Source organism: Cupressus sempervirens, chromosome 6 (assembly GCF_028749045.1).
Source record: "Cupressus sempervirens isolate cs-2001-9-10 chromosome 6, ASM2874904v1, whole genome shotgun sequence".
In the NCBI taxonomy this organism is placed as follows: Eukaryota; Viridiplantae; Streptophyta; class Pinopsida; order Cupressales; family Cupressaceae; genus Cupressus; species Cupressus sempervirens.
Genome location: NC_143123.1, coordinates 237,145,275 through 237,170,366, shown reverse-complemented (window position 1 = coordinate 237,170,366; position 25,092 = coordinate 237,145,275). Strand labels below are relative to the sequence as shown.

Below are 25,092 nucleotides of genomic sequence, written 5' to 3'. Positions count from 1 at the left end.
TGATGCAATTATTATGTAATGTTTCCTTAAATAGCAATCTAGACTTATATAAATTATTCGCACCAAGAATCAAGGATATAATCATATACATTATTGTTTCAAAAATCCCAATCACGTGAATATCGGAGGTCTCTTAGAACCTAAATTTATGAATTTTGAGGGTGCCCACAATAAATTGGATTAAAAATAAAGCCAATTAAAAGGCCAATTCTTGTGGTATTGGATAAAATTTAGGAGTTTTCTAACCTAAAAGGATTGTTATAATTCAAAAAGGAGAAATGCATGACTATAGCTACCACTGGAGACAAAAATGCCAAGTCCATCCTACTATTTAACATTTGCAACTATCCCTATTCAAAAGTAGCATGCCCTATCATTACTTTTTCACCCTTGCCTTTGGCATGTCTACCATTCTAGATACACATGATGAAGAACTGGTCAAAAAGGTACAAGAAGAGTGTAGAGGTTTTCCTCTAGCTCTTCAAGTAATTATTTCTACTTCAAATGGTGAGTCAAATATTATTTGGAGAGCTACTACGAATGTTCTTGGAAGAGGAAAATATTTAGATGGTAACAAGATAACAGTCCTTAATTACTTTGAAAATAGGCATAGATGTGTTGAGTCTTGGTGAAAGGCAGTGTTTCCTGGACTTGAATATATTCCCAAAATGGATAACTCAACCCCACAAATGCGTTGTTGGACATTTGCGTCATTTTTTTAAAAATGAGATAGAAGAATACCATTCTTCATCAACATAAATTTGAAGCTTGTCATCTATTGAACTTGGAGGGTCATCCCTGGTAAGCAACATTGCTACTAATTTCTAATAGTTTTGTACTTGTTCTCGATGGAAATAATTTTGAGAGTAATTTCCATGTACAAATTTAATCCTCACCCTATATAATTTTGGATCTCTCGATCGATAAAAAGTGAAATATGTTGGATGTTTGGACTCTAAGGCACATCAAATTCTTTTTAACTTACCCCCGATTTCTTACAATAACCTATTTTCTTGATAGTTCTCTAGAAAGAACAGATGACTGCATGAGTATTATTGCTTTTCCCAATATGATGTAATGAGATAATTGGTGATGTTCTTCATGTAGCAGGATAATAAGTTTCATTTTAGGAGGCTGTGTATGGGTGAAAAATAATCTAGATTTTTCTTTGAGGTGTCAAATAGGCACATATCAGTCATCTAGAGCTCAAATTGTTTCCATTCACACAAGTAACTATTGTAGTTGGCCTTTTTTGGTCCAAAATGTAATTCTCTTTAGTTGAATCTTTGCTTTTATATTTCTCTGCAAGTGAATATTGTGTTCAATTTTTTTTGGATAGAATGAGAAAGCTTAAGCTTTTTATAATCTATAATGATAATTCAAAATCAACAAAGCTTATTGGACTACCGGGTTTCCAATTAATTTCTCAACGTAAAGCACAACATCTCAAAGAGGCTAATTATTCTCCTCTAGATGAGAACTATAAAGGCTTGAAGAAGGAAGGAGATCCAACCACCATATCCTTGGAGTTTCTTTTTGGGTTTTGATGATTACATAATGGAATTGAAGAAGTTTGTGTTGGAGTAGTGAATTTGGGTTTTGATGATCACAACTTACAACTGACCCACATAGTGACATCTTTCTATTATTAAACTATAAGTTCATGAATTGGAGCCATTTTACTTTTGATGCCATTAGTGAGATTTTGTTTCACTCATGAGGTTAAAGGGATTTAAAGACTCTACAAGGGTTGAAGTTGTATGGAGATACCCTGGCATTAGTTTGTTTCTCTGTGCTTAGTACAATTCATTGTTGAGCATGATGTAATAGAATATAGATAATCAATTGTCATGGATTCTTGGTAGAATGTGAGGAGGGGAAACCATTTTAATTGGATATGCAGGGGGTGGACCAACGGGTATATACCATTGGAAGGAATGGAGTGATTCTTCCTCAAATTAAGTTTAATCCTAGGATCATCAAGAATGCCTTCTTTTGTCTATCATCTTAAGCTTGATACTCTAAAAATATCTATACAATCAAGATGCAAATTGAAAACTCCAATAATTGTAGTTTACCAATTTGAAGATCAAGGCTTCATGGACTCAAATGATTTTTAAAATAAATTCAATTATCTTAATTAAGCCATTTTCCATCAATTGAAAACAATATTGGGACAAAATGAAAATGGGATTAGATTCTCAAAATCTACTGGAATATGTCTATTTTTTTTTAAAATTTAGGGGATGCACCTACTCATCCTTAGAACTAGTGCATTGACAAAGCAGACCTCTGGATTCAAACCCAATACCATGGTGAACTAACCACAACCTTAAGCCTCCTCCATTGACCATCCAGACTTTTTACCTTTCAGCCCAGTGGAATATACCTATTGCTATCAAATATATTTGTTGTGGATTTTACTTTTATTTTTATTTTCCCATAAAAGTTGGAGCAGGAAAATAATTTCATCCCACCAACCTTCGCTCAATCATGGTAATGATGGCATTCTTGGCTCTAGTCCTGTACATACCCTATGATGCATCTTTCATAGGGGGCGCCGGGTTCACGAAGTGCCCAAGTTCTGAAAAGATGGGCATGGTGTTAATGAGCTCCAACATGTTTGGAGCATTTTTTCTTGTTTTCCAAAACCATTTTTAGAGAATGCAGGAATCTTGCAGGTCAAAGTTTTTTGGGCTTTCTTAGAGATCGGGGTTTTCTGGGTTCTTCCTCTTTCAGATTGACTTTGGTCTTCAAATATATCTCAGACCCTTTGATGGATTTTATAATTCATTTCAAATACATTTGTCACTATCTATACTTGCAAATTTTCCCTAGTCTCAATATCTGTAAGATATCTTTGTCTTATGTCATTAAATCTTGCAGATTTGCATATCACTACTGTCATAGATTTACTTCACAATCAGACATATGTTTGACTTCATATTGTCTAATAATAATGACCTTACTCTTTGATTTTCCTTTCCTCTTTGCTATCAATTAAGCTGATGTATATTATAATACTATATTTTTTAGCAATGTGACGAGCTTATTAGTTAAGCATATGCACCATGGTTGGGGTTCTCTGCTTTGACAATATCTTGGTACATGAATCTCGTTTCTCAGCATAATTGAACTATCTCTTAATCTGTTTCTTTTTTATACAGTCTCATCCTACTGAGGTGTGTACTCTACTATTGTATACTTTCATACAACAGAGAGTAATTATGGCCTGATTATGCCCAAGGATGTAGCCCCAACTCAACATCATTATTGTGATGCTCCTATTTTTCAAGGAAGAAAAAGCAATGGCAAAGGTTAGGAAGAAAAAGTATTTCTCAGTGCTTATTTCCTGATATTGAACTCACATGATTGTCTCTGACTTTGATTTATGTTGTGGTGTCAGTCTTTGGCTATATTTCATTCAAATGTTGTTGTGGTGTCGATCGTTGAAGACTTTACTTTCCATATTGGCTGAAAACCATCACATCTCCAACTTGGTCTCTCTTTGCGATCATACTCCCTTGAAAAAATTGTTTTTGAATAATATATCATATTGTTTGTACATATCATTATGGTTTCAAACATTTATGAGTCAATTGAATATTATGAGTTATCGTATCGTGACTACAACATTACTTTGACAGGTCTGTGATGCATACTACTGCATTTAATTCCTTCTCATTGTTGTGTAATGAATAAGACATAGAAAATATGTCTTTCAATCTCCCTGACTTGTGTGCTTAACTCAAATCTGCTTTATAAGAGTCAACACTTATGATGCCTTTAGTATGATAAGGATAGTCATATATACTCAAATGTCGATACTTCTCGGAATCATCTCAACCTCTGCATGCTCATTGCATTTGGAGCTTTATTACTTGTTTCAAATTTAGAGAGTGTGTGTAGATATGCTGCTAATGCATGTTCCCTTTTATAATTCATCGAGCCTTTTCCAATGCAAAATATGATTCAATATACTTCAAATCTAAATCTGTGCTTTACACCTGCAAACTTCCACTACTTATTACAAACATATTAGTTGTGGAAATAGCATTGATTCATCTGCTGAATGGTTATCCTATTCTCCATAATATAATGTGTATACAAGTTGCTGTATGAATTTTGAAGTCACTTATTCAAGTGTGGGAAGTCATATTCCATGCTGCTTCTAATATGGATTAATATGGGATTTAATATTCTTTTTGAAATATGTCTGCTTCATTCTCAAATCAATTAACTTGTATTTAATATTGTCTTATAGTGCTTTGAATATGTTAGGAATTCTTGTCTACTCCCAACAAGTATTTGAAGGATGTATGGATTTGATGTAATCATCTAAATCTTTGTCCTTTATATTGAAAAGTATACCCTTGTGTGTATGCCAACTATATTGATCAACATGAAGGGATCTTGCAGATCAATTTGGTAATATGTCAGAGATTCAACACTCTTTATGCAATATTTAATAATGTTCATGATTTTTGTCGCTGCTATGAATAGTGTTGTTCTAGCTATGGTTGATATAATACCTCCTTTAGTTGGTGGTTGTTTGATCTCCAATAGTGAATATTCTTCTGAATATAATTGCTAGATATATTTGATTGTCTATAATCTAATCCTATTAAAGTTTTGTGCCTTATCTTCTTTTCTGTCCCTATCAACAGTTGACTTTGATTGCTATTGATTTATTTTCTTTTAATTTTGTCATGATTTCTCCTCGTCTGAACATATCTTGGAATCTCTGACATTTTTCTGTACTTCTTCCTTGTGTAAATATGCAACAGTTAACTTCAAATGGCTAATCATTCAAATAAGCAGATATAATGAATAAAAGGGGACCGAGGTCTAATCTCATATCTAGCCAAGATGGAACAATGAGTCATGTTTCGTATTGATAAGTAGGAGATATTTTCCACAGCACGTCAAATTGTGATATTGCTATCAGGATTTAACTCATGAAGCACGGGTCAATGGGTTTGACTCAAAAAAAATTGCATAGTTAAATTCTGATCATGATATCACAATGTCCCATATTACTAATTGCATCGCTACTCATGTTCTTAACAAATATTACCTAAGGGTAGTCATATTAATTCATACTATTTGGTTATTGTGTGTATCAATGTCTTGGTGTGCATTTGTAGTGGCAATCTTACTAGTTAGCAATTTGTATGATGCCCATTGGTGGAATTATCATGTGGCAATGATTATTCAAAGGGATGTCTGTTATATTATTAATTATGTGTCTCACTAGGAAATTGATAAGGATACATCCAATGTAGATGACTGGTTCAACATTGGTATATTGCATCTAGCTAGAAGCCATGTCAACAATACAATGTTGAACCCTTATTTCAATGTTCATGTCCCATTATCTCAGAATCATTTATGTTGGTATTTTCTCTTTGACAGCAGTTGACGATATAGTAGATATAATATATTTTGTTCTTGGTTATGATTTCATTAATCATACTTTAGATCATCGGCTAGTATGAATAGTACTTGAAATATTATATATATATATATATATATATAATATTATTCATTATTATCACCATTGTAATAACATAATAATGATCATTAATATTATTAGATTATATTTATGACTAATGATGTTACAAAACCTAATAATGAGTATAAATAAATAAAAATGTTTTGTTATACTCTTAGGATGTATTTTTTTTTGAAGTTGCCATATCCATCCATTTTTGTATTAGGAGATCTTTAAAATCTATGATATCCATATTTGATACTAATACCAACAAAGAAAAGCATGATGTTGTTAAAAAACCTAAAAAATATAGAGTGCAATATCCCAACCATGAATACTCCCATACTTCTTAACATAGGACTTGTGGTCAGTCTCATAGACCAAATAGAGGGCCTTTGATAAGAGCAGTGCACACATAAGAACATGTATCCTATGCACTACGACCCTCTGCATGAAGGAAGTCCTTTACATCACCCTGCATGTTGTACACTTCATTATGCACATTCATTGAACCTATTATTGATGATGAAAATTTATTAAAATATATATATATTCACTGGGATTTGCAAGTAATGCATACAACTACAAGGGGTTTGAAGAATCACATGGCTAAAAGCTCCAATTTGACATCCAAGGCCACCTAGCAACATTATTTCAAGTCCAAAATATTTAATTTCATAGACTTTTCAAGTCCATTTAGAGTGATAATGAACTTGATGATTGGACCACTAATCATTTAGTGTTGTGCAATAAGGCAGAAAAAAAAAATATTGGTCAAAATCTTCTATCATAAATCATTTTTCCTAAGTTTCTCTAGCCTCCTTGTATGCCCACATATAAATGCTTTACTCAAAACTCCTTTATCAAGATAACATACTAGAGCTATAAAGTCTCCTACAATGGCCCATTTCTATATAATCCCTTTCTATGAATTTAATGAAACCTTGAGACGATAAAACTCGTGAAGATGACGTTTAAGTTGGTGAAGGTTGAGCTAATGAAACCTAAGCATGAATCTCGCAAGTCATCCTTTGTTTTTATGGGAATTCTCCAATTTCTTACAAATGAAGTAGGCATATTTGTATAAATTCTAGCCTTGAATGCACAGTGTAACTAGGAGCTCCTCATAAATGTTCATATCGGTAAATGTACAACTCATGTCATAACTTTCTAACACTTGCCCACATTCCTTGATGGACTGCAAACTACACAAGCTTTATCAGTAAACCTGTAACCACTTCTAATATATTTATTATTATATTTATGGAAATACAACGAGAACAAATGCAATTGGTACATGAGTATGTTCTCTCAAATTGTGTAACATTACTTCCAAAAAAACTCACTGCGCATTGACTATGACTGTATGAACATTTCTTCCAGTAAAGCCTAATTGCCATCATTGCCAGCTCTCCAGTCAGAATACCCACTTCCCTAGTGGACAATACTAAAGAGTCATTTTCTTTAGCCAGTAATAAATCACAACTCAAACTTGGTTTACCCATAGGAAACATTGATCACTGGAACCTCTTCTAAAGTTTATGACAATGTTTTACAAACAAATAATGCACAAGCTTCTTAAACCTCTAATGAACTATTAAAAATACCACTATTTTTATAAGTCAATTAAAAAACTTTGAATGTTATTAAGAAGGAAATGCCCATTCAATCTCACATTTAAACTTGTTGGGGACAAATTCAATAATTTGTAATTTCATCTCATTAGATATTATTGAGCAATGCATGTCTTGATTAGTTTCTTTGTTTGCCAGGTAATCAACCAATCTATTAGCTTCATTCTAGCAATAGGTAAACATTATTGAATTTCATTTTCTACCATGTGATCCTGTTGACAAATGTACAATATCTCATGCATAAAAAATATAGAGCATTATGTGCATATCTGATGGTTAGCAAAAGATTATAAAGATCAGGAGTTCATTACAGACATCGCCCAAAAACTTCAAAAAACTACTCAGGTCCTTTGTACCCCTATTCTATCCTCCCACATGCAATACCATACTTTTTCTTGAATATAAATACCCTTGCATCAAGACCCTTTGAGATTTCACTAGTGCCAATTTAGAGTTTGTCTTCGTCAAGTAGAAATATTCCACTTAGTCAATTTTCTCTCTTCTTGCATAGTTTCACATTCATTTGTGATTCCAATAGATGACAGGACATAGGTATTTCAGACATCAGGTTGTCCTAGAAATTTGGGATTGTTTTGACTTGAGGACTATCCTCTAAAAACACTAGTGCACCCTACTCTATCCAGTCAAGTTGGCAAAAGTGACCCAATCTTTGGTTTCAACAAAATTTAGCTTGCAACCTCATGAAATAATCCACAATCCATTTCCAGCATCAAATAAGTCATATATGTGAATCATATTTTTGTTTTCCACTTCCATCTCTCTTTGTCATAACCTTATTTTGTTTTTTGTTTTCTATTTGCAATTGTTGGCTCTAGAGTGATTAGGTATAGACTAGCCTATTAGTTTCATCTTAAAGCTTCAAATTGCATAAGATATATACACATTTAAAAAACAAATTCAATCTCCTCATTTCTCTCTTTCAGATTTTCTTTCAATGTCCTAAAAACATATGCACCCAAGGTGTCTAGAGAAAAGGAGATGGTGTCCCACAAATTCTTGTGGAATTGTCCATTTATATCAGAACCCTTAATTTTTTTCTATTGGTGCTTTGATTTTAATGCAATTGTCTGAACCCAATATATTATGAGACACACCAAATTAATCCCTTAATGATTTATAAACAACAGAAGGAGACTTAGGAGAAAGATAATTCTAGCCAAGGAAAAATTATGGTATCATGATCTATTGTGTCGGAAGGGAAACAAATCAAAATAAGTTTTCTTTTTATAGATGCATATATTCATGGTCTACATGAGATTTATTGACAGTCAACCATATTCTATTGAATCAAGAATTTAATATTCATGTACATAAATAGAGAGTGCTTCATCAACCAAAGATAACTGTGCGAAACACAAGTCGAGGTATTTAGTAAATAGATGGAAAAATGCATACCCTTGTATTAACTCAACAAGTTGTGGTTGCACTTCATCATCTCTCAATTTCTGGATTTTCAATGATACTGACCCAACTGCATGAATTTTCATCATCTCTCAATTTCTAGATTTTCAATGATATTTTTTTGAAGTTTCCATATCCAGCCATTTCTGTATTAGGAGATCTTTAAAATCTGTGATATCCATATTTGATACTAATACCAACACCATTGATATTGATGCCAATACCATATATAATTCCATGCAACTATTGCTTCACTTGATCAATAATGCTACTATTCTTCCTTCTGTGAGAACTCCTGACACTAGGTAACCAAGAATTTGCATAGCCCTTAAAATATTTCCTTGTTCAATGATGTAAAGAGCTTCAAGCCAAAGATGCAATCAAATAACTACATTTTTAGATAAGAAATCATGAGGTAGAGATACCACAATCTAGTTGAGTCTTATTGAGGAGAATAACACAAAGGCTACTCTTTCCAGTTACAATTCAAAGGAACTTCGAAAAGGCTTACTGAACCAGTCACTAACGCTTTTGACATGATCTTGGAGTTGAGGCTTCCCATAAAAAGATCAAAACTGATAGTCACAATCCACATGCAGAGCCCCACTCTTAAACACTAATAATTTCTCACCTCCTGTTGATTTCAATAGTATACAGCATCACAGGTTAAACTTTAAAGGTATAATGAAGAGAATACAAACCTTCACTCTCATAAGTTAAGAAGATGGTGGTGAAGTGTTATGGTTTAACTTTATTGGATGCAATGGCTTCATATTTATTATGTTCGAGTATTTGATGTCTTTAATTCTTACTCTTATTTAATGTCTCTTATTCTTACACTTTTCCTTATAATGTTTGTGAATCATACTTTTGTTAGCCGATCTGATCATGTTCCCTTGTCTGATATACTGATAATAATGACAATATTCTCTGCCACAAGAACACTAAGAATACCTGAGATACTAAGACAGGACCACTGGTGTTACAGCTACCTTTTGGGAATTGGCTCAGTTAAGAACAGAATAGACTTTGCAAATCAAATCATGAATCTTTTCTCTTTAAGTCATTGCTTCCAAAGAATTAGTTCATTTTTCTCTATTGTTGACATGTATTTTGTTCTGACTACCAGTATGAGTATTCTGAATGGATCTTATCATGCCAAAGGAGTCTTCTAAAAGTTTTTGTTGAGTTTCCTTAAGTGAAGGTTCCACTAGGAGTATTTTTTTGTGCCATTGCTCCACATTTACAACCACGTTTCTATTCCATCTCATCAGCTTCAACGTAATGGTTTGAAATTGAAGATTCATTATTTTTATTTCTTGTAATCCTATATACTCATAATAGGTTGATGTTGTATGGTTTTGACAGTTTTGTACCAAGAAGAGTCCATGTTACATGTGCTCTAGTCCATGGCCCTAGCCCTACATGGATGAAGGTAGCATTACATGAAGTCTATAGTTATCCCTACTAAAGAATAGTCTCTAGAATGATCATGCTGAGTAAGGTGCAAATGTAAGCTAATGATCATGTTTGGTGTTTGTCTGGCTGAATTCCACCCATACACAAAATCTATAGAGAATTGTAGCTGGGCACCAATTTTTATTAGGAAGTCAAATTTAAAGCTTCCTTCAGATCCTATGGTCCCAATTGTCATGGTAGGACCTAGGACGGGCATTGTACTATTTAGAGGATTTCTCCAGGAAAGAGCTTCTCTGCAAAAATTCGGCTTGCAACTTGGAACAGTTGTCCTCTATTTTGGCTGCAGAAATAGGAAAATGGTAATGATATATTGGATCACCTTTGGGTCCTCCTTTGATTCATGTTAGTAATGTTATTATTACTTTCTCAACAAGGAAGGTGATTTGCTGACTAGTGTAACTATCAATGAACATGCAGGACTTCATCTATCAGGAGGAACTAAATTAATTGGTTGAAGAAGGCATACTGTCTAGACTGGATGTAGCATTCTCTAGAGAAGGTGCCCAAAAGGAATATGTGCAACACAAAATCCTAAAAGAGGTGACCACATTTGAAGATTCGCACTTATCTCTTATAACTCATAGGAGTCCTGTTTGACATGCTTGGTTATTTCCAGAGTACATATTGCAAGTATTTTTTCGAACAATAGCTCACATCTAGTTCATTTGTCAAATACAAGCTAGCTATATATGGGAGCTCATTTCTCAAGGTGACTATTTTTATGTGTGTGGTGATGCAAAGGATATGGAAAAATATGTTCATTAGGCTTTGTTGAACATCATTCAACAACAGGTAAATCTTCTTATGAATAGATTAAGAGAAAGGCTTAAAGCGTTAGCAAATTTTAATACACAAATATTAGACAACAACCATTAATGTTATTGTAAACTAATAAGTGATTTGTCTACATGGCATGAGTCTATGGATGGCAGTGAAGCATTGTCAGTTTTGAGGAAACTTCAATCAGAAGGTAGATATCTGAGAGAGGTCTAGTAAACAAACACTAGAAGGAGAACACACAAAGATAAAGTTGTATTCTAGTACTACTTCAGAAATATGCAAGTTATCTCTAATTTTAGTCTGATGCCACTAGATATGAATAAAGGATATCGGTTACAGATTTGAGAGTATTACACTTTTCCTTATAATGTTTGTGAATCATACTTTTGTTAATCAATCTGATCGTGTTCCCTTGTCTAATATAGTGATAATAATGACAATACTCTCTACCACAAGAACATTAATAATACCTGAGATACTAAGACAGGGCCGTTGGTGTTATGGCTACCTTTTGGGAATTAGCTCAGATAAGAATAAAATAGGCTTTGCAAATCAAATCGTGAATCTTTGCTCTTTAAGTCATTGCTTCCAAAGAATTAGTTCATTTTTCTCTACCGTTGACATGTATTTTGTTCTGACTACTAGGATGAGTATTCTGAATGGATCTTATCATGCCAAAGGAGTCTTCTAGAAGTTCTTGTTGAGTTTCCATCAGTGAAGGTTCCACTAAGTATTTCTTGGTGCCATTGCTCCACATTTACAACCACGTTTCTATTCCATCTCATCAGCTTCAAGGTAATGGTTTGAAACTGAATATTCATTATTTTTATTTCTTGTAATCCTATATACTCATAATAGGTTGATGTTGTATGGTTTTGACAATTTTGTACCAAGAAGAGTCCATGTTACATGTGCTCTAGTCCATGGCCCTAGCCCTACATGGATGAAGGTAGCATTACATGAAGTCTATAGTTATCCCTATTGAAGAATAGTTCTCCAAAATGATCATGTTGAGTAAGGTGCAAATGTCAGCTGATGATCATGTTTGGTGTTTGTCTGGTAGAATTCCACCCCATACATAGAATCTGCAAAGAATTGTAGTTGGGCGCCAATTTTTATTAGGAAGTCAAATTTCAAGCTTCCTTCAGATCCTATGGTCCCAATTGTTATGGTAGGACCTGGGATGGGCATTGCACTATTCAGAGGATTTCTCTAGGAAAGAGCTTCTCTGCGAAAATCTGGCTTGCAACTTGGAACAATTGTCCTCTATTTCGGATGCAGAAATAGGAAAATGGTAATGATATATTGGATCACCTTTGGGTCCTCCTTTGATTCATGTTAGTAATGTTATTATTACTTTCTCAACAAGGAAGGTGATTTGTTGACTAGTGTAACTATTAATGAACATGCAAAACTTCATCTATTAGGAGGAACTAAATCAATTTGTTGAACAAGGCATACTGTCTAGACTCGATGTAGCATTCTCTAGAGAAGGTGCCCAAAAGGAATATGTGCAACAAAAAATCCTAAAAGAGGTGACCATATTTGAAGAACTGTACTTTTCTCTTATAACTCATAGGAGTTTTGTTTGACATGCTTGGTTATTTCCAGAGTACATATTGCAAGTATTTTTTCGAACAGTAGCTCACATCTACTTCATTTGTCAAATACAAGCTAGCTATATATGGGAGCTCATTTCTCAAGGCAACTATTTTTATGTGTGTGGTGATGCAACGGATATGGAAAAATATGTTCATCAAGCTTTGTTGAACATCATTCAACAGCAAGTAAATCTTCTTATGAATAGATTAAGAGAAAAGGGTTAAAGCATTAGCAAATTTTAATACACAAATATAAGACAAAAACCATTCATGTTATTGTAAACTAATAAGTGATTTGTTTGCATGACAGGAGTCTATGAATGGCAGTGAAGTAGAGTCAGTTTTGAAGAAACTTCAATCAGAAGGCAGATATCTAAGAGATGTCTAGTAAACAAAAACTAGAAGGGGTACACACAAAGATAAAGTTGTATTCTTGTTTATGTTTTTGGAAACTTCTGCAATGCTGATTAGTGGCATTGTTACTTTTTAGCATATGTCTTCTTCACTACCAAATAAAATAAAGACCAATTTATTGATTTACTTTTATTGTTGATCATGTTTAAGGTTTAGATAATTTGTAATTATAATATTTATTTGGTAACACAGGACTAGCAAAAAATCAAAATTCTCCTTCCTCCTTCAGGCCATGGATGAACCATTTGGCAACTTGGCATTGTGGCGCATTAGCATTTTTAATCATGGACTTTCTCCTTGTGTTTGGTGTTGCAATGTTGACTGGCATACATGCATCACAAGTAAGTAGTTATTAACAGAATAAATTAATTAAATTTGGAAAATTTGGAAAATTTTAATTGAGGTGGTTTGATCATATTAACCTGCTAAAATTGAGCAACTATGTCTCTTGTACTAGAAAGATTAATTGACAGTTTGAAGTCTCTTGAACATTGTCCTTCTATAAATATTGAAAATTGATAAACAGGATTTTCTTTATTATTTAGCATTAGGTTGGAGTTAATTCCAAGGTCAACTAATTGAGATTCACATTTTAATGTTCATCTATGAGAGGATCCCATTATGAAAAGGGACAATTTTTGTAAACCAAAGAACAACTTGTATTATGACAAATGGAAAATATAAGCCATGCAAGTTCCATCTGGAAGATAGTCATAGGACTACAACATTAAGACAAAAGTTGTAGCTTTCTTGAGAAAAATAAAACAACAAAGTATGAGTATATAGAAAAGGCACATGAATACTATAGAATTGAAAGTAAATAATAGCAGACAAGAATATATACAACATGCAAAGCTGACATGAATATATACAACAAAGCCAACATGAATATATATAGTAGGTACATGAATACTATATAATTGAAAGTAGAATAATAGTAGACATGAATATATACAACATGCATAGACGAAATCGGCATTTAAATTTGCATGCATTTGTCGGAAGCTAGATTTCCATAACTTTATCTTCTCAATGAAAGAAAGCAACCCAGTAATTATGGTCTAGGCATACCATTTTCTTGTTTCAGAGATGAATGTCCTAGGATGGAATTATCCATTGCATTTGGGAGTTATTGAAGCTGGTGAAGGTGAAGATGGGCGAATGAAATCTGCAATTGGCATTGGAACACTTTTATAGGTTTCTTCTAATGATTCTCTTCCTCATTTCTGTGTCAAGATATCACGATTTGTTTTGTACCTTATCATGATATATGTTGACACTTGTCAATTTTGTATGGAGGATGGTTTGGGTGATACAATTTTGGTTTCCCTGACGCAAGCTCCAAAAGAGGAGATAGATTTGTGTAGAAGACTTGAAAATCTTGGAATGCAAGCTTCCAAGATTGAGAAAGGAGTGGTAAGCTTGCAAATAGCTTCTTTTTACATTTATGGTGTTGATGAACTATTCTAAATCATCATTTTACTTTTGAATCTAGTATTGATATTTTAGAAGCTATTATTTTGATAGGCTCCTTTTGAGAAGAAGCAATGCCACTTCTTTGATTTCCAAAGGAGAACTAGCCAACTTCCCATTCAGAAGGTGTGTTACACTTTATTCTTGCAAGCTTTCTTTTTCTAGAATCTTTATACTTCCCTTTTCCCATTTGTTTGATATTCTCCATTTCAAATTATATCAGTTTTTATTTTTCCATAGTCGAAGTCTTGTTTAATTATTTCTTTTTGTACTTCTACTCAACCAATGTCTCGACTGAAGGAATTCAATTTTGGTTTATTTGAACTTCTTAATTAATTTATTAAAATTTATCATTCTTATTTGTAGTAATTTAAAATCTTGACACTTGATCTGGGAGGCTCAAATTGTAAAAGTGAGTTGGTCTTGATGTCAATAGTTTTTAAAGAAAATTACATTCTATTTTTGTATCTCTTTCTATAGATGATTTTCATGCTTATCATTAATTGAATTCCTTTCACATGTATAGGGTGATGAGGTAGATTATAGGGGTGTTCTGCATCCAAATGGTTTTGTTTTAATGTTTGTCACTCTTTATCAATTGAAGGTGAAATTTTGGATATAATTTTTTGTTCTACTCAATGATAGTTGCTATAATGTCTCTGTGGCCCCAAATAGTTGCTGAGGTGTAAGATTTCATTTGATTATTCTTAACTTCCTAGTGCATGAAATGTGAAGTTCTTATCTTTAACTCCTTGTTATATAACCATTTTGGGTGCTATAGTGAGAATGAAATGAAACAAATAATAATTTATTATGTTGTCTTTAAAGGGTGCTAGCTCAATGGAAGAGCACCTGCTTTACAAGCAGGAGGATGGTGGTTCAATTCCATCATGCCCTATTATGACCAAGTACACTACCAAATTTGTGACTAAATATACTATTGAATATGCTACTAAATATCTGACCAAATATACTATTAAATATGCTACTAAATACATTATCAAATATGTGCCAAATATGTGACTAAATATACTATTGAATGTGCTACTAAAAATGAGACCAAATATACTATTAAATATGCTACTAAATACACTACCAAATATGTGAGTAAATGTACTAAATATGTGATTAAATATGCTACTAAATATACCATTAAATATGTGACTATATCAACTATCAAATATACGACTAAATATGTGATTAAATCGATGATCAAAATCAGTGACTAAAATTGTTTAATAGTATATTTAGTAGCGTTATAAATGACTGGATATTAACTACTATTAGTCATGTGACTGATTTTAGTCACATATATACAACTTTTAGTGGTTTTTTTAGTCACATATTGTTGTGTTTGTACTAGTGGTTGTTAGGGAATTACACAAGCCAAATGGTCAGACAAAATATGCAAAATTACCCCATGGGCATGTAAATGTGGTTTTATCTTGATCTTCAAGAGCTATACTTATCTTATTATAACTACTATAGCCATCTAAGAAAGAAAAATATTTCTTACCAGCCAGAGTGTCTAGAACTTGATCAATGAAGGGTAAAGGAAAGTGATCCTTTTTAGTTGCCTTATTCAATTCTTTTTAATCTACAAAAATCTACCATTTCCCTCCTTTTTAGGCACTGACTAGAGGTGAGACCCATCTACTATCAAATATAGGGTTTATAAAACCAACATCAAGCAACTTTTGCAATTCACTTTTAACTATTTCCTTGAGAGATAGATTAATCCTTCTATGGGGTTGATGGAATGGAAGGTACCCTTCATTGATGTATATTCTATAAGTACATAATGTAGGACTTAACCCTTTCATATCCCCATAGTCCCATGCAAAAGCCTTTTCATCTTTTTGAAGAAGCTCTGTTAACTATTTCATCTGTGTAGAAGGAAATTTTGGATTGACATGGAGATTATGACCTTTTGACAAATCAACAGTAGTTGTGAGATCAACCATAGTAGCTTCAAAAATTGGACTTGTATCCAATTCACATGGTAAAAGCTAATGGATAATGTCTAGCTCCTTGGGTAGGAAACAACTCTCATTACATTCCTCATATGTAGTTAGTTCTAACATAGAAGTGTTAGATACATCTTTTTCTACCACACAAGTATTATTAAGAATACTCTAAATTAATGAGTCCTCTTCCTATAGCTTTAGAAAAGACTGTCTATGTAACATCATAAGTTTCACTATAAATTTTAACTCTACTTCTCCATCCCCTAAATTTGGCCATATAGATGTACTCAAATCTGGTTGTGGTTGCATTGGAGGATATAAATCAAATTTCTTTGTTGTCTATCCATCTAATATGGTCATACTTCTTGGCCTACAACTTGTATTTTCATCAATTTTTGCTAACCATGATAATCCTTAGATGATAGGGTAACTAAATAAATTGACTTTTGGGAATAGAATCATGAAATCTGCAAGGTACTCTAGAGAGTCTAGGGTTACTACTATGTCTTCTATCATCCCATCAGAAGTGACAGTATAACTATCTACACATTATAGAATTATTGGGGCAGCCCTTAACCCTTCTATGTTCAGTTTGTTTATAGTATCCTTATTCATGGTATTTATAGCAGCACCAAGATCAATTAAAGCATTTTTAACAAACTGACCATTTATAATCACATTCACAACTAGAATTTTTTGGATCAAAATATTTAGGAATAATCAATTTTCCTAACATAATGTCAGCCAATTGTCCTACAACATGGACTATAGTTGGGTCCTTTTTCTTCCTCCTTGGCTTTTTCAAATAGGCTTCTCTAATGGCTTTTCCATAAATAGGAACATCTTTATTGGCTTGGAATAAAGGAATTTGGACATGCATTTTCTTTAGCTTATCAATAATGTCAAAGGATTGTTCCTTTGTTTGTGCAGGTTTACTTTGTATGAGGTTTTGTGTAAAAGGAGGTTCAACTATTTTTTGGGTTTGAGTTGAGCTAGTTATATGGGTTGGGTCAACCATTTGTGACTGATAAGTTGTGGGTTCTGATGCTATAGAAGTATCTAGTATTTTAGTTATGAGAGGTAGTTTAGGCACTAGCAAGGTTATACCAGATCTCAAATGTATATTTGCAACATTTAGAGCATAAGCAGGGTATTGCTTAGCATCTGCAAAATACATGGGTTATTGTGGCTACTAGTTATTTGGATTTGGCTGAGGTTGTGCATATAATTGAGTCTACTTTTGAGGCCTAGAACTTGTAGGTGGTGGCATTAGTGCAAGTTGTTGGACTAAAGGTGGTAACTGTGGATTACCAGTATTTTGGTTAGGCCATTGTTGATGTCCTCTCCATTGGTTTGTAGACTAGCAATTCCCTTAGGATGGTTGCCATTAGTTCTATTGATTCTGCTATTGATTATTTTGTTGGCTAGACCATTGATTGTTTTGTTGGTTTAGCTAGGAAGGTTGGGAATTCTAAGGCCATTGAGACTGTTGTGGATTATTTTTCCAAGCATTATTCCAATTAGGTTGACTATATTGTGGAGGACCTTGGGTACTACAGTTTTTCTATTGATTACCATACATATTTGAATTTTGTAAAGGGACCTAAGGCATACCTCAATGTTGGGCCCATGGATGATATTGAGAAACAAAGAATACTTCCTCATCCTCTCCACCTATCTTGATGTAGTCAGTTGGAAGATGTTGGTTCTCCATGCTAGTGACCAATTTGTATTGGCAATATTTCTTCTGCTTATTAGCAGTGTGAACAATACTTAGCTAATTGCACCTCAACTTATGCATGCTTCTTCTTTCCAGTCATTGTATCGAGATGTATAGCAACATCATTTATGATGTACTACTTGAAATTTGAGAGAAGATTAGAGATCTTGAACTTTGAAATACCTTGACTAATTCCTTTGGTCACTATAGTCTAGTGTCCTCTTCCTTTCTTCATAGTTGACCTCGAGGAGTTAAGATAGATTTCTTTGAGGTCATCCCAAGAAGATTGATATGCATCACCACCATCTATTAGGTCTAGTGCTTCTAGACAATTATCATTCACCCCTCTCAAGAAGACTAGCTTGTTTTAATCCTCCACAGTACATACTAAGGGTTCTTCTGTAGTGTCTTCAAAAAATGTGAGATATAGTCTTCTAATGTTTCATCCTCCTTCTGTGATATTTTAAAGATATCACCTCCTCTTGAATCACTTACCTTGTAATACTCTTTGTATTTACCCAAAAACATAGTTTGCATTTCATTCCAAATACCTATTGCATTGTCTCCTAAGCCCATGAACCATCATAAAGCTAATTATTTCATGTTGTTGGAAACAACTTGAGCTTATGGGCATTAGTGTTATAGTCAAAGCTATGGCATAGTATGCCAAAATTAAACAAGAAAGTATCAAGGTCTTCAATTACAAGGCAATAGAAATTTGGAAGAGTAGTTGTAGGTATATTTTTGAGATTAGCATTGGTTATGAGGCTTGGAAGAGGAAATGGAAAAGTAGGTTATGCCATTACTAGAGGAATTTGATTATGGGGTTGTTGCTAAAAAGGAACATTTGGTACTAAATTGTTAACAATTGGTGGATTTGGAATAGTATTATCAAGGAAATTGGCCAAAATTTTAGCAAAAGGTTGAAGACAACTTGTATCTATTGGGTTTTCTCTAGAGGATGATTCTATAGGAAAAATAGGGCTTGCATCCTCAAAAGGAAACTCGGCTTCTTCTTCAATTTCTTTGTTTAGATTAATAGACTCCCATGGAGGAAATCTCCCATATTCATCTCATTGTCTTCCTCTTCAATGCATGCAATTGAATTGGTGACTTGTTAGTCAAGCCCACAATTTTGTGGTTTCTAGCTAACAAACTAATCTAAAAATAAAGGACTCATGAAGGTTCCTATTTTGACACCATCCTTGGCAACGACACCAAAAATGTAGGGTTCCATAATAGATGAAGATAATCACACCATTATTCCTGTCAATGATACTATGTCTATTTTGAAAACTATCTATTCCATCATTAAATACACTTGAATTGTCAACCTAGAAATGTAGGGCTTGAAATGGGTCAAGATGATATGTGCATGCTAAGTTCCTTCAAGAGACATAACACCTATGTTGTAGGAAGGTAAAATGCATGAAAGGAATCTACACTATTGATACAAAATAGTAATCACACTTGAACTAACAATATATAACTATAGAAAACTTTAGAAAATGAGCTCTAAACTAGTTAACAATTCAAACATCCACCATGATCATTTTCCATAGGTGTTGCAAGAACTTTCATAGTAATAATGCTACAAGACTAATATAGTAAATCTATCTTACAACAAGAAATATCAAGGAATGAATCTACTTTACCTAATTCTATTCCACCTCCCAAGTGGGGCCCCTTGGTTGGCTTCAACTAACTAAGAACACAACAAGTATTCAAAATAACTCTCTCATAAAATCCTTCTTTGATTACATCACTAAATAATTCATGAAGAATAGAAAAGAGTAACTTCTGAATCTCAAACTAGTATTGTATATTTGTTCATTACTTTCTTCTCCTTCTTGCCAAGATGATCCCCCCCCCCCCCCTTGCCTCCCCCAAATCTATTATATAGAGGATTGGGTACTTATTGAAAACATGACATAAAAGAAACCATGAACAAACATCACTAGAAAAGAAGGTGGAATGTCAACCATGGCATAGAACATTGATTAAGCAAAAGAATAACAACTCACTAGAAATATTGCAAGTCAGGTCTTCCTAGTTTTTCTAGAACAATAAATCTTTCGCAGGAATGGCTTATTTAGAGGAACTAATTTGCACTTCCTTTTCCATGATCGATCTTCATCCTCTTCTTCTTTTAATACGATAATCACCACTCTTTGCACCACTTCTCCATTTTCTGAAAGTTAGAAACATTCTGAACACATATGAACAATAACATTCCTACTCTTATTCAAATATTAGAACATAGCTTTAAATATTGATATGAAATACTGCATTCTATGTAAAATATTGAGTAAAGTATGTCATACCCACTATCCATTAGTTTAATAAGTTCCAGCCGTATTCAACATAAGTTCACAAGATATTTGAAACAAATATTTTGGAAATATTTTTCACAAGGCTCAAAGAGTAAGTTCAAACTATAAAAACTATATCAAATTTGAGACATTAATATGCCTCATCGAAGACTACAAAAGGTTGGCCAACACAAACTTGGCTCTAGTGGCTATATGAATCTTCATTGTCAACTTGTAAGTAGCAGCAATGGAATTTCATATAATTTTTTATTATATGATATTGCGAATAATTTTGTTTAATCAAATCATACATGCAAAACTAACAATATTAAGAAAAAATTACAAAGCACATAATTCAATGTAGATACAAAAATTGCCTTGATTAAAGGCTATGAAGTTGTGGTTGCACACCTATGCCAAGAATCTAAAAGCCATACGCAAGAATCTGGTGCACTAAATGGGACACATCTAAATTGGTCAAATCAAAATAAAATTAAATTGATTAGTTGAGAAATTTATTTTTTTGTTTTAGTTTCCAACATAAATTGACTGCATAACAATGCACATCACATTTCACTACAACCTTCAAATCCTATCCCAAAACCTACATGTGATGAAGGCCATGATGTGCATCAAAGTGGTGGAGGTATTAATTTTATATTGGAAATTAATTATGCAATTATGAATATAATTTAACATCTTCAATTAGAATCTGATGTGTAACCTTCTTTTTGAATAGTTTAGAGCATATTGAACATCATGGTGAAGGACTGGAGCATGTTCAAAGTGTTCAAGATGTTTAGGTGGTGGTGGATCAAAATGTTATTGTACATGATGTGGCATTGTTAGGTAAGAAAAATGCATGTTATCTTCTACTGGTTAATGAAATATTTATAACAGAACAAAAAAAGAGTATGCCAATTTAACCCATTTACTTGTTATTGCAACAGAGCCCCCTTTAGTGCAGTAGCCTTGTGCTCCTCAAAGTAGGAGGAGCCATCATAATTTGACATTAAATGTGCTACAAGAGGAAGAGAATGAGGAAGATATTGATGCTCCTATCAACCTTTTCCTTAAGAAATATAAGAAAAACAAAAAGAAGAAATGATTTTAAAAAAAATGCTCTTTGATAAACCTTGTTTGATAAACTTTGTTGGATAATGAAAGAACATTGTCTTAAGTAGTTATCTATGAATATTGTGTATTAATATTGATTTTTCTATCATGCTAATGAATAATATTATGTGTTAATGAAATCTTGATTAGTATTGCATATTAATGAATTTTATATCATATTAATGAATGTTATCTGATTGTATTGATTGAATGTTATAGTTCATAAATGGATGAATGAATGAATGAATGAAGTATGTAATTAGATAATAATGGGGAATTTAGATTGATGTTAGGGGGATGGGGTGAGGCCAAATGACCTTCCACCTTCTTGTGGTTGGCCTTGTTAAGTAGAGAATATTAGAGTACTCTCGAAACCAAGTGAAGCTCAAACTAGCATACCTTCATTAATTAATCAATTTCATTCATTGTAGGTCTAGAATGATGGGATGATACTCTATGGTATAGGTATTAATCTTTGAAAATAATGAACTCCTTTTTATTTGAGCTATTCTTAATTGATAACTTCTATTTAGTTTCTTGCTAATGATGAATAACTTGAAATAGTATATCTATTTGAATGTGGCTATGATAAATGCTAAAGCATGTAACTTCAATTTTTGAGTGCCATGCACCTAAATTTGGATGTAGCATCTTTAATGGACTACAATTTAGTTTTTGGAGACCTAAATTGTTCTACACCTATATCTCTTCCATTTGATAAGGTTGAATTGCTAATATTTCCTTCGAGGTGATACCTATTTTCTAGTCTTTCATGATTAATCATAGCTGAAAGGTTGCATGTGCATTCATTTTATTTATTTATTCCATAACCAAAGTAGAAACCCTATATTTTGATGGTTGTAATTTTTCCTTTTTTTGATTGTTTTGGGTTTAGTTTCCATTTCATCATGCAAATTTTCAAAATGGTTAATGTTGTAGCTACCAAGGTTGAAGGAGATGTTGATGCACCAATATTTGTATTGGAAGATGAGGTGAAGATTTTTCCTTTTTAATTTTATTTTTCTTATTTTAGAGGAATTGTCATAGTTGTTGCATACTAGTCTTCTAATTCTATCATGGAAAAGTAGGGCTCGAATGAGAATAGTGATGCAAGATTTCCAAAACCTAAGGCAAGAGGTGTTGGTAGGAATCACAAGAGAAGAGGGAGTGCTACTGAGAAGAATGATGCAAAAGATTGCAAGCTAGTGAATGGTGGTAGATGCCAAAAGAAGGAAATGTTGTCCAATGCAGTAAGTTCCTAAAGGTTATCTGTTTATTAAAGTTTACAGTAGTATGTACATGATGCTTAATGAAGGTGTATATGGTCTTATAGAGAAACTAGGTAGGTAACTTGACACACCATTGATAAAATTCACTTCTCTAATAGCAAGTTGTCTTGTCCCCAAAGAATTTACAAGATCATATTCCTCTATTGTGGAAGTTGTCTAAGTATAATTATCACAAGATCATTTACAAGATTCATCATCTTTTTTTTCTTTTTCTTTTTTCTATTTGTGTTTGTTATTTACACTTTATTACTATTCTCATGTCTTACTATAGTTATTGTTTCTCAAAGTATAGATATGGAAGTACTAGATTCATAGAGTTATTGAAGATCTTAAACTATTCATAAGGGTCATAATTATCTAATACTCTTATATTGCTAATTCTATATTTAATACTTTAATTTTGAAAATTCAACTTGTAATATATTTTCTTGTATTCTCTATACAAGATAAATTGATAAAAAGTCCAATTAGATTATAGTGAGCATACAATTCGGCTCTATTTTTTCATAGTATTGTTACTATCATAGACACGTAAATAGTTCTAGCCAAAATCTAGAGTAGACAATAGAATCAACTTCTCTCTGTATAACTATAAGACTAATGTATTGATAGTAATTCTATATAATATGATATACTATTCTAAATCCAACCCTTATAATTATAGGCATTGGAATGGTTACATAGTGAAAGGGTATGTCCCTTTGTTTACAAAATTTACAACTAACCAAGTAAAACAAGTTTATAGAACAAAGACTTATGCTGCCTATTATGATGATGATGATTCAATAAAATCATTGTAGTTCTTGACAATTTCAGCATATTTGATATCTCCCAATAAATTTGCATCGCTGATTACTTATCTTGCCTTGATCTTGATTTCAAACATCTGCTCCATCTACATGTTGGCCTTTGACATCTCCAAGTCATCATTCTATGTAGCTTTTAGGGCTCATTCCTACATCACATAACACATATCCATCCATCTCTATTGGCCAATGGTGTCTCCATTTTCATCTTGCCAAGATATAACTCTCCATTTTGTAACTAATTCCCCCATTAACTTGAAAGAAAACTTAAATTCATGTGAATATGTAGTATGATCCTCAATCAATCTTTCTACTTCTTGAATATCTTCATCTTCTTTGAGAGTATTCTTTTCTTTATCCAAGCCATGTCTCAAAGCTAGGGGTTTATAAGTACTATAAATATGCCAAACCTAACCTAATTTTTCAAGCAACTTCTTCAAATGATTTTCGATCAGAGTGCCAAAGACTTCTCTTCTAATCATCAAAACATCTTTCAATTTTTCATTATCTTCTTGCAATTTCTTTAATTCAATTCTCAGAGCATCAGAAAATGATTGTATCATTGGTTGCACTTGAGGCTTCCTTTATTTTAACATAGTTTCATATATTTTCTTCTAGTTATCCCTCTCAAATGTCACTTGCTTCACACTTTCTTGATTAAACACTACCAAGTCCACCTGCATACCTGCAACCTTATTAGGGTTTGTCACCCCTACTTTTAGTGTCATCAAATGACCAAAATCTTGGTCAACCTCAATAATTTTTGGCCTTTTGTGTGGGGTTTATAAGGCCCACAACAACATTGATTTCTTGTTTCCACAAATCTTGAACCAATTATGGGATCTTTGACTCTCTATACATCAAGTTTCATATCCTTTTTACTAGGTGTAATTAAAATGTCAAAAAAGTATGATGCACTCAAATCCCAACTAAGCAGAGCCATCACCCCTACTTCATTCAATAGTCACCTTCCTCTTGCCACAATTATATGCTCAACTTCCCCTTTGATATCTTCCTTCAAATTTGTCACAAGTTCTTGTTCATTCTCAGGAGAGATATTTTGGATATTCCTCTCAATAATTTGCCTCTGTATTTATACAAAACAACCATAAACTCCTTGGATTTGATAAAAGAATCATCATTTACAATTTTTCTTGACTCCAAAATTATTTCATCCTTCTCAACATTTATCTTATCAAGGATTTTCACATCATGATCTAAGGGCTGAATTATTGGCTTGTCTAGAGTTCTTGAAATTGGAATAGGGGAATCTAGAATCTTTTGAATGTCTTCTTTAAACTATTCTATGGCTTTTCCCATTGTTCTTTCAATTCCCTATTTGTTCCTGAATCTTTTGTTGTACTTCTTCCCACTCCAAATTCTTGAAACTTTCCTCATATTCAATGCCTTGGTGAATATAATCACCCACTTTCTATGATTTCCTATAGGCATGAATGTATCCTTTTGGATCATAATTCCTCCACAAACTCATGGCTTACATGTGATACATTCTAAAATTTCTCTCCAATCATGTCATAACACTTAGTTGCACAAATAATAAAGTCTCCAAAAAATAAAGTTTCTA

At 33.0% G+C, this 25,092-nt stretch overlaps 2 pseudogenes; both read left to right on the top strand.

The window, feature by feature from the left end:
• Nucleotides 1–10,076: 10,076 nt before the first annotated feature.
• Nucleotides 10,077–11,022, top strand: LOC149552123 (NADPH--cytochrome P450 reductase 3-like; annotated as a pseudogene).
• Nucleotides 11,023–11,752: 730 nt separating this feature from the next.
• On the top strand, nt 11,753–12,798 carry LOC149552122 (NADPH--cytochrome P450 reductase 3-like; annotated as a pseudogene).
• The last annotated feature ends 12,294 nt before the right edge of the window (nt 12,799–25,092 follow it).